Source organism: Pristiophorus japonicus, chromosome 23, assembly GCF_044704955.1.
Source record: "Pristiophorus japonicus isolate sPriJap1 chromosome 23, sPriJap1.hap1, whole genome shotgun sequence".
In the NCBI taxonomy this organism is placed as follows: domain Eukaryota; kingdom Metazoa; phylum Chordata; class Chondrichthyes; family Pristiophoridae; genus Pristiophorus; species Pristiophorus japonicus.
In genome coordinates, this window is record NC_091999.1 from 29,582,044 (window position 1) to 29,590,511 (window position 8,468).

Genomic DNA, 8,468 nt, shown 5'->3' on the forward strand with positions numbered 1-8,468 from the left:
ACATTGCCACGAGTATCAAGAAATCAGTTTATTGTGAGCCCTTCATACAGGAGACTCTCCTTTGGGTCCATCTCAGTGTGTGTCGGCTCACAGGAACCAATGTGGCAGGATCTGCCCGCCGTTATATACGACTTCAGCAGTCGGAGCCAAGATCTACAAAGTGGCGGGAGGTTCTGTATGAGGGTTGAACTGAGTTCCATCACTGTGAGTGCCAGGGCACGTTAATAAACTGCAGGTCCAGTCATCTGCAGCCCAGAGATGGTTAAACCGGTAAACTTAGTCACAATTTAGAGATCTGCAGAGAAACGTATCTGGCAAAATATATTACCTTCATAATAGCCGATGTATTTCACCAGAATAATCTCGATCGCAGGTAGGTTGTGGTAAGTGTTCCCTGTGCTGGTTTAAATTGTGCTAATTAAGAAGGACATTAAATGATGATCTAAATAAGCTTTACAGGTAAAATCCAATGGAGTTCGGTAATGCAGCCTCAATATGAGATGACGGTATATGAAGGAGAAAAAACCTGAAATAAATGCACTTACAACACCAGTTCCGAAGATCCAGATCGTTACTGGTACGCCTGCACCCGATCCCGACAACGCAGTTTACCTTATACCGCAATAACACCAGAGAAATTGGTGCCGATTTTGCAAGAGGAAAATTCGGTGCTCGTCATTTAAATGTATATTAATTTTTCCTTTGTCAATTCAGAAAATGAATACAGCGCCGTTTATTTCTGTTGACGGAGAATCACGGTGCTTCAAACTGCTCGACTATGTAAAAAATTCTAGGGAAGCCACAGACCAAACCAAGAAGATATCTGTCATCGAGCGATTCAATAAAGCAATATCTGTAATTGAGGGAACTTTTAAAACAACATGTTTAATTTCTTTTCATATCAGGGATGTGGGGATTTTGTGGAGGGACTGGAGAAGCTGGCATTGATCTCATTAAAACAGAGAAAGTTAAGAAGAGATTTAATAGAGTTGTTCAAAATTATGAAGAGTTTTGCGAGATTAAATTAGGGAAACTCTTTCCACGAGCAGAAGGGTCGGTAACCAAAGGACAAAGATTTAAGGTAATTGTGAAAGGAACCACAGATGACACGAGGAAACATTATTTTACCCAGCGAGTTGCTTTGATCCGCAATGCAGAGCCTGAAAGGGTGGAGGAAGCAGAGTCAGTAGCAACGTTATAAATCGAATTGTGTAAACACTTGAACGAATAAACGAACAGTTTTATGGCGGAATGCAAAGGTGTGGGACTAATTGAACAGCTCTTGCAAAGAGGAGGCACAGGCACAAAGGTCGTAACGGCGTCCTTAGGTGTTGTATCATTCTACGTACGGGACCGTTGTCCCACAGCAATGCTCCAATTCCCGTTGAATCATGCTGCAAGTCTCTTTACTGCAACTCATTAGAAGAAGCGTATTCGTGTCGACCAAAACACAGCGGGGTTAATGGAAGGAGTAGATTGGAGAAGGTTCTTTCACAGAGCGAGCACAGACACGATTGGTCAGACGGCCTCCTTCAATGCTGTATTATTGTGTGATTCTATAAGTCAAGCACCATCCGGAATTTTAATTTATCGTTGTTACTTTATTGTCCATGGGTTGAAATACTGGAACTTCCTACGTGACATCACATTCACCACATGGACTGCAGCGGTGCAAGGAGAAAGCCCACCAACACTTTTTCAAGGGCAGCCAGTAATGCACAATAAATTCCGGCCTTGCCATCTACGCCCATATCTTGAGAATAAATACAAACATCTAAGAGAAACAGCGAGTATAGAAGGACAATTACAAAGTAAAACATTTCTTGATTTCTGTCATTTTTCCTTTCCTTTACTATTATCTTATTTTTTTCTCTTACGCTTCTTGTTCTTTCTCCATTTCAATCTTTCTCTCCTCTCTCACACTTTCCCTTGTTCACTCTATTTACTGATTCCAATTTCTTCTTTTGCAATGTTCATAACGTTGAATGGTTAAATTGCATCCCCGAATATTTCTTATTTTGAACAAGTGGGGTGCAGTTGGGAGGGAGGCTTGAATTACCATTGAGAAATACTACCCAGAGAAATGCTCCTCCAAAATCTGTATATCTCCTCCTTCATTGTTACTGAGTGGTATTCTGAGTGATGCGCCAAATTCACATGAGAGGGAGTAGAGTAAGTACATCGTGGCGATTTGTCAATCCTATTCAAACGCTGTTACCCAATTAAAGAATTTGGTGCCTTTTACCAGGAAAAGAATTGCATGCAATGCTTCTTTACTTTCTGTTATACCTCCCTGCCAAACAGTTGCTCACTTTACTGAGTATAGCAGCTTGCAATGGGAAATAGAATTTAAATTTTAAGGTGTTGTTGGTGACGTTGTAATAGCGCCCATATCATACCATCATATCATTATGTTGTGGCTGGTGCAGGATCATAGAATCATAGATTGGGTTACAGCATAAATGGACACATTTCGGCCTGTGGAGCCCCTGTCCGCACTCTGCAAGAGCACCTCAGCTATTCCCACACCCTACCTTTTCCTCATAGCCCTGCATTTTTCCCCTTTAGGTAGCTATCCAACATCCTTTTGAAAACTACGATTGAACTTGCCACCACCATCCTTTCAGGCAGTGCTTTCCAGATCATAACCACTCGCTGCATAAAAAAGTTATTCCTCAAGTCGCCTTTGGTTCTTTTGCCAGTCCACTTAAATCTGTGTCCTCTTGTTCTCGAACCTTCCGCCAATGGGAAGAGTTTCGCCCTGTCTTTTCTGTCCCGAACCCTCATGATTTTGAACACCTCTATCAAATGTCCTCTCGAGGTTCACTGCACCAGAGAACAACTCCAGCTTCTCCAGTCTATGTACGTAAATGAAATCCCTCATCCCTGTAACCATTGTTCTAATTTTTCTGCACTCTCTCGAAGGCCTTCACATCCTTCCTAAAGTGTGGTGCACAGCATTGGATACAAAATCCAGTTGAGCACGAACCAGTGTTTTATAGAGGATTATCTTAACTTCCATGCTTTGGTACGCTATGCCTCTATTTATGAAGCCCAGGATGGCGATTATTGTTTTAACTGCTTTCTCAACCTGCCACTCTCAACGATTTGTGAACGTGTATCCCAGGTCTCTCTGTTCATGCACGCCCTTTAGGATTGTACCCTTTAATTTATACTGCTTCTCCTTGTTCTTCCTACCAAAATGTTACACTTCACACTTTTCTGCATTGGATTTCATCTGCCACTGGTCCGCCCATTCCGCCAGCCTGCGGTGCCCTTTTGAAGTCTATCACTGTCCGCGTCAATGTTCACTATACTTCTAAGTTTTGTGTCGTCTGTAAATTTTGCAATTGAGACAAGTACACCCAAGTCCAATTCATTAATATATATCAAGAAAAGCAACGTTCCTGATAAAGACTCCTGGGTAACACAGATACCAGTCAGAAACACATTCCATTCATCACTAATCACTCTTTCCTGTCATTCAGCTAATTTGGTACCCATGCTGCAACTTTCCCTCTTACTCTATGGGCTTCTACTTTGCAGGCAAACGTATTAGCTGGCACTTCGACTTTTTGGAAGTTCATGTATACCACATCAACCGCATTGCCCTCAACTACTCTCTCTGTTACCAACGTAAAAAAACTCAATCAAGTTATTTAAACACAATTTACCTTTAACAACTGCATACTGGCGTCCTTTAATTAATCCATACTTGTCCAAGTGACTGTAAATTTTGTCTCCATTTTTCGCAGGATCACAGAGACTGCTGCCATGATCCACCACTCGCAATAGTCCTGAGAGTTATGGATCAAGGATATTCAGAGCGGTCTCTACAGGATAACAACTGGTTGTCACATAGTCGCATAATCCTGACTCTAAGAAGGAAAGAAAGAAAGTACTGGATTTATATCGCACCTTTTACAACGAGTGGATGTCTCAAAGCGCTTTACAGCCAGTGAAATACTTTTTGAAAGTATAGTCACTGTTGTAATGCAGTGAGCCGATGGTGATTCATGAGAGCACGATAGAATGGAAAAGTATCTGTTAGCATTGGTTTGATAATACTACTCTGAGGAAACAAACCGCCGGCAGTACTGAAATAAGGCCCTCTGATTAAAATATAATCTTAATTACACGCAAATCAGTTGTACGATTTCTCACACATGGATGTCAAGATGTACGATATCGCGCATGTGGATGTCGAGATATTCAATTTCTCAGACTTGCATGTCGAGATGGACCATGTTATTGGGGCTGATGGAGCTGGACAAAGCTGGTTCAGAACTGACAGGACAGGATGGCCCACTGGGTGTGATGTAATGCAGAATTAACACGAAAATACATTTTTATAATTTGTTTAATTTTATAATGAGATTCATTGGATATTTCAGCGCATCCATTAACTCCTCTCTGAATTTACTCTGGAACACTGAATAAATACACGTGTTTGTGCAGGAACTCAAAAGCTGAAGACTATTTCCGGTTTCTTGGAGAATACATTTTGGGTCTTTGAAATTGGAACCTGAGAAATAATTATTCTTTGTAATTCGGACATACAAGAAATTTACAACGTACACTGTCCATAATAGGATGAAACTGCCCGAGATGGTAAAGTGTAAAACGATTAATTTTCTCCGGCTCTCCAACTCTGGGTCGCTTTGATTCTCTCCATTGCTGTGGGCCCGGAGCCTTCTGCGGGCTCTGCTCGTCGCTAGAATATGTCTGACGGTCAGAGCATTGAGCAGCAATATCAGGAGAAAGGGGAGTCATGGCGTTAAAATTCTGTCAAGCCAGTCATATACTATCCATAGAGGAGAACGATAAAATATTACTTTGATGTTACATAACCATGGGACATTGTCAGTTATGAACATAGGTTCATAAGTGAGATAAGAAGTGATGTTTTTTTAAACAGCCAGGGCACCGACCATGACTATAATCAGAGCCGCACTTTTCTCAGTGCAATATTTTGTTTTCAGTTTCTGGCATCATATCGCCACAAATCGATCGAAGGTGAAAGCGACTGTTAACCAGATGGAACTATCCGTGGCTACATAAATTAGGATAGATGTTATAGTACAGCCTGGAGTAGTGGACAGCAGACTAAATTGAAAATAAATTCCACTGATCCGGTTTAATATCACAGCGGTGATAATGACCAGGAGATCTGCCACTGCCATGGACAGCAGGTACCAAGTGATACATCTGGAAAGACCGCACTTTCCTCGGGACAGGATCACAATTATCACCAAGTTAGCTGCAGGAAATAGACAGAAAAGAAAACAGTAACATTAAGTATCACTCCTCCTTGATGTTTATTTATTTTGATCATATTTCAGCCTCGCGATGGGAATGATTCAGTGACCTGTCGGCAGAGATTGATCTGTTAAGATTTGAATAATGTTTGAGGAAGGGAAGCAGGAACAGCGAAAGTGAAGGAGCGTGGGCGGACTAAAGCAATGAATGAGGAGCAGGACAGTGAGAGCAGGCCAAGGAGTTTTAGGTGCAACTTCGTGACTACAACCGTTTATCGTTCACTGATTGCCATCCATTTAATGACTCAGAATATCCCTTCAATAATTGCATGGCTAAAATCACACGTCAATGATGCAATCATTCAATCAGTTCAGAAATTCGATCATATAGACTCATAGATTCATAGAAGCTTACAGCACGGAAGGAGGCCATTTAAGGCCCTCGACCAACAAGAAGCTTTCCAGCTTAATCACACGTTCCAGCTCTAGGTCTGTAATCCTGCAGGTTACGGCACCTATGGTGCATATCCAAGTACTTTTTAAATGTGGTGAGGGGTTCTGCCTCTACCATCCTTTCAGGCAGTGAGTTCCAGAACACTCTGCATGAAGAAATTCCCCTCAAATCCCCTTTAAAACTTTTAATTATTTTAAATTGATGTATCCTGGTTGTTGATCCCTCTGCTAATGGCAATAGACCCTTTCTATCCACTATATCTAGGCCCGTCATAACATTATACACATCAATGAAGTTTCCCCTCTGTTCCAAGAAAAACAAATCCAGCCTATCCAATCTGTCCTCGTGGCTAATATTCCCCACTACCGGCAACATGCTCGTAAATCTCCAGTTCAATCATCTCCTTCCTGCAATGCGGTGACCAGAACTGCACACAATACTTCAGCTGTGGTCTAACCAGTGTTTTATACAGTTGACGCATAAGCCCCCCCTGCTCTTGAATTTTATGCCGCGGCTAATAAATGCAAGCTTTAATTATGCCTTATTAATCACCTTATCTACCTGTACTGCTAACTTCAGGGATCTCTGGACATGCACTCCAACGTCTCTTTGTCCCTCGACACTTCTCAGTGAACCATTTAATGTGTATTCCCTTTCCTTTTCAACCTTCCCCAAATGCATTACCTCACAAACCTCTGGATTAAATTCAATTTGCCACTGTTCTGCCCACCTGACCCGTTGATAGACATTTTCCTGCTGTCTGCACCTTTATTCTTCATTATCAACCACACAGTTGATTTTAGTATCGTTTCAACGCAATAGTCAGAAATAGATGCATTTTAAATACCCTTTACACGCATCATTTCTGGACATTTGAACGTCGACAGCATTTGTGAACCTGTGTTTGATCACCAGAATTAACTGTACTGATAAAAAGTGGCGGGAAATACATATCAAGACACACATTATTGACCGATCATTGTCGCATCGGTTCACTTCAGATTTTTTCATCAGTCACACGATTCTTACTTTTTAAAAATAACGACTTTTGGACTTGAACAGAGATTATTAGCTGAAGGCAGTGCGAATATAGTTCTGGGACAGGAAGTCACGCTGATGCAGAATAATGTTGTAATAAATTTTGCTTTGGACACCCGGGGAACTTTACAATTCCAATAAAATGTCACACTGAACAGGGATACAGAAGACACATACTCTCACTCAGGGAGATTTGAAATGAGACCAGAAAACCTGGAAGGTCAAGCAACATCTGTGGAGAGAGAAAATGAGTTAATGTATCAGATCAGTGATCTTTCATCAGAACACAATGAACAAAGCGGCTGTGAAGCAAAATCTCGAAACACAAAATGCCAAATCGGGTAAAGATGCAGATCATCAGTAGAAACCGTGATATCCTTAACAACCAATGACTTGCTGTAATACCTTACCTGGAACACCGACAGCAGCGAGAAGCGGATAGTAAATGGCAAGTATTGGACTGTTTCCAGGGGCGTGCATTCTCTGTGAGAAACGAATTGCTGGAGACAGTAGCTCCAATATGAGTTGTGGCTCATTCTAATGATCCCTTAGTTATACCGAATGTTAATCCCTAGTGAGCCAATCAGATTATGCAATTTTATTGTGAGCTACGGTCATTGAAACAAACAAATTAAGATAGCCATTTTCGAGTTCACCTTTTCTACATTACAATAACTTCCAATGAATATTGCACCATGTGGCAGGGGAAAAAAGACTTCCGTATCTTTCTAAGGAAAATATAATGTAAATCTCCATCTGGACATTCGAAGATGGCATAAAACCATACACAGCATAGAGGTCCGAGTTCAATTCCTGGTGTTTTCTTTTGAACTATGGGGCACAGTCTCAGGATAAGGGGAAGCCTATTTAGGATCGAGATGAGGAGGAATTACTTCACTCAGAGGGTTGTGAATCTTTTGAATTCTCGGCCTCATCGGGCTGTGGATGCCGAATCTCTGAATATATTCAAGACTGAGGTAGATAGATTTTTGGAGTCTATGGGGAATCTGGGGATATGAAGATTGTGCAGGAAAGTGGAGTTGAGTTCGATGATCAATTATGAATTTATTGAATGGCAGAGCAGGCTCGAGAGGCATAGGGCCTACTCCTGCTCCTATTTCTAATGGTTTGTTATGTTCCTTAATCAGACCCAAATTATCTCAATGGGAGAAAGCAGTTGTGCGATCTAATGATAACTTTTGTCTCCCATCCTGCAATAAAGCAGTCATAGTGTAGTAGGTGGTGCTATCTTTGGACAGAGCACCCCTTGTTCTGCAGCAAACCATCATACGGCAGAAGGGGTGCTAAAATTATAAAGCACATCCCTCATCATCCGATAAATCAATAATCGGGATGGTACAACTAGACAGACAAATAAGATGTAAACAGAAACGTGTTTTATCAATTAAAACATGCAATACTCAAATAAACAGGGTTGAATACAGGAAACAGCTAAAGAAAATGATGGCTGCTATCACATCATCAAACACTAATGGACTAATGGTTTGTAGACAACTGTGGCAGTAATGGGATCAGCATTTTTCTTTACGTGGTGAATCAGAGACTTATCAAAGATTGTATTGGGCCACTGAAGGGTGTTCAAGGGCAGGTTTCAAAGGAATCACTAAGAATGGTGGAAATATTACATTTGTACTTTGCATCAGTCTTCACCCTTGAAAATGATTCTCGAATATTAGAATTTAATTCTACTAGTTTTG

General features: G+C 41.2%; 1 pseudogene; it reads right to left on the bottom strand.

The window, feature by feature from the left end:
- Nucleotides 1–4,349: 4,349 nt before the first annotated feature.
- Nucleotides 4,350–7,230, bottom strand: LOC139235464 (probable G-protein coupled receptor 139; annotated as a pseudogene).
- Between the last annotated feature and the right edge of the window lie 1,238 nt (nt 7,231–8,468).